The sequence below is a fragment of the Haliaeetus leucocephalus genome, unplaced genomic scaffold (assembly GCF_000737465.1).
Source record: "Haliaeetus leucocephalus isolate CR32 unplaced genomic scaffold, Haliaeetus_leucocephalus-4.0 Scaffold1, whole genome shotgun sequence".
Lineage (NCBI taxonomy): Eukaryota > Metazoa > Chordata > Aves > Accipitriformes > Accipitridae > Haliaeetus > Haliaeetus leucocephalus.
The window spans coordinates 17,491,350-17,494,230 of NW_010972437.1; positions in this window are offsets into that span (position 1 = coordinate 17,491,350).

Consider the following 2,881-nt stretch of genomic DNA (forward strand, 5'->3'; position numbering starts at 1 on the left):
GCCCCGCCCCGCATCCCGGGTTGCCACGGCGACGGCGGGGATGCTGCGCCCCCTCGGGCTGGGAGCTGCGGGCTCATGAGGGGCTTCAGTGGGTTCCTAGGGGTCTGGAGAGCTGAGGGATGCCTAGGAATCTGGGGGGGGGGCTCCTGGGGCACTTCTGGGGAGTTAAGAGGGGGGTGAGGGCCCCCTAGGGGCTGCTGGGGTGCTTCTAGGAGTCTGGGGTGGGGTGCTAGCGGCTGGGGAGCTCTTGGGGAGCTCCTGGAGGTCTGGGGAGCTGGGGGGGGCTGCTAGATGTCTGGGACGCTGGGAGATTCCTAGGGGGCTCTGCTGGCTGTTCAGCCCTCTCCAGACCACTGGGCCAGGTCCAGCCCCTGCCTGGCTACCGGCATCACCTGCCTATGCCAGGGCCTCTCCTGGCTACCAAGGGAATGGATTTGGCTCTGCCAGCTCCGGGACAGCAGGGAGCAGTGGTAGGGAGTTGGCAGCTCCCAAAGAGCTAACCCCTCTCCCCAGCTGGGCAGGGCATTTGGAGATGTCCTGGGGTTGCAGAGGAGTCACCCCACAATCAGTGGCCATGTGCCTCTCTCCAAGTGAGAACCCCTTGCCCCTGTGTTAGCTCCATTTTCCATCTTCTTCCCCCTCCACATTTTTGGCTTTTGTGGTCTCCAGCCTTCAGGAGCTGTGATCTGGGGCAATGGCAGAGAGGACATAGGTTAGATCCCTTACTCAAAAGAACTACCTCTTTTCCCCAGGGTTTATCCATAATCCAGACCTTCAGAGCCATGTCAGTGCATCCAGGAGCATGAAAGCAGCCCATTGTGGAGAAACTGAGGCAGACTCCTGAGAGGAAGCTTGCTGAAGGTCAGAGCTAGGACTCTAATATCTCACAGAGAGATTCAGAATCCCCCAGTACAACTGGCCTCACCCTGGCATGGCTCCAGGGGAGAGCAGGGTGACCCAAAGTTTCACAGGACCTGCCTGAACTGAGCTCTCCTGATGAGCAGCGCAGGGCTTGAGGTGTGCTCCAGTGTTTCTAATCCAAACAGACCTGCTCAGCCTACAAAATGGGTCCCCACATGTCCCAGTACACAGACCCTACATCTCTGCAGCTCCCTTCCTGCAGGGCCTTCCTGCACCCACGCATGTCCTTCCTGTCCCAGACATACCTGCACAAACACAGTAAGACACGTGCAAACAAACATGCTCGCACACAGGCACACACAGGGGACAGTGTCACCGGTGCACACACACACACACACTGACAATTTGTTGTGTATTCATAGACATGCATGAAGACACACGGGCCAACTTGTTTGCACACCCACGAGGGGCTCACATGCACAGTGATGCGTGTGCACGCAAGCTCACCTGCACATATATGGTTGCGAACATGCATAGACGTGTTACCTGTGCACGCACACACACGCACGCTGAACTGGTTGCATGCACAGGTACCTTCACCTGCACCCACCCAGCCCCACTCGCACCCACCCTTGTGTTCCCATGGGCGGGCATGTGGCCGGGAGTTCCCGGGAGCCCCGTGTGCCTCCCCTCTCCCAGCACTGCTGTGGGCAAGCCAGGAGGGAATTTCCAGCTGCAAAGCTGCAGCTGACAGATTTAGAGGCTCCTGCCCCAGCACTTGCTGGGCCAAGTTAATGGTTCACCAGCACCCTGCTTCCCCTGCCCTTCCCCACTGGCTGCCTGGGGTGGGGGGCAAGGAAGGACCCACTGGTGGGCATCACTAGCACCCCACTGCAGCTCCCCTTGCCTTCCAGTGTGCCCAGCACTGCGAGCTCTGCTCCTGCCCTGCCTGGCAGTACCCAGTGCGCGGGGCCTTGCCCGACTCGGCTAAGAGCCCCAGTAGCCCTTTTGCAGAGGGGTGGATGGGCAAAGCCCCCATGCTCTGCGTTGCTACAGCATGGAGGGCAGGCACAGGAGCGTGGACCCCTCTGCCCAGGTTCTGGCTCTGCTGACGTCCCTCAGGGGCTCCTCTGCCCAGTGTGGCATTGCCAGCCAAGCGGGTGCTGCACACACATGTTCCCCTCTGCAGTTAGTTACCTAAACCCCCACGCTGGCTAGAGCTGGAGAAACCAGTTCCCTCTGGGCTCCTTGCAGGATGGGAGGGATCCCCTTGGAGACCCCCAGAGCCTCTGGAGCAGAGGGATGGCAGCCTGTCCTGCTGGGCAGCCAGGCGAGCTGCTCCTTGCCCTGTGTTTGCCCATGAGGGGCACTGGCTGATCAGGTTACCAAGATGTGCCTGGCATGGTGCTGGTCAGCTGAGGTTGCAGATGGCCCACAGCATGCCAAGCGAATGCCTCACATGCCACCAAGCCAACAGTGTCAGTGCCACGCAGGGCTTCTCCATGCCAGGCCATGTGGCGTGGACTGCAGCAACGTTGGCTGAAGACGGAGTAAAAAAATAGAGGATACCTTCAAGAAACTCACAGCCCATCACCATGGTGTCAGGGCAGCTAGCTGTACCTCCTTCATGAGGGGTGAGCGGAGGGACCGTGGACTGCAGGTCACCGCAAACATCCCAGGTAGGGTGGTGGCAGGACACAAACTGGCATCCCCAAGTGTTGGTGGTCATGGATGATAGGAGGAGAGCACCCACCCAGCCTGGGGGCTGCAGAGCAGGGCAGGAGAGCACTTGCCCTCATCCACACTCATCTCCTGGCTCTACAACATGGAGAAAAGCAGAGAGTGGATAAAAAATGAGCGTGACTCTGCCATGGGTCCCACCATGGCCAGCAGGAACAGGAGGATGGAGGGAGCCTGGCTGATCAGGACTCATGGCCGGGGCAGGACGGCTCTCCGGCCGGTTCCATCCTAGTACAGCAGTCAGCGCTTCCCAGCCCTCCCCAGGAAGCGCTGTGGCACA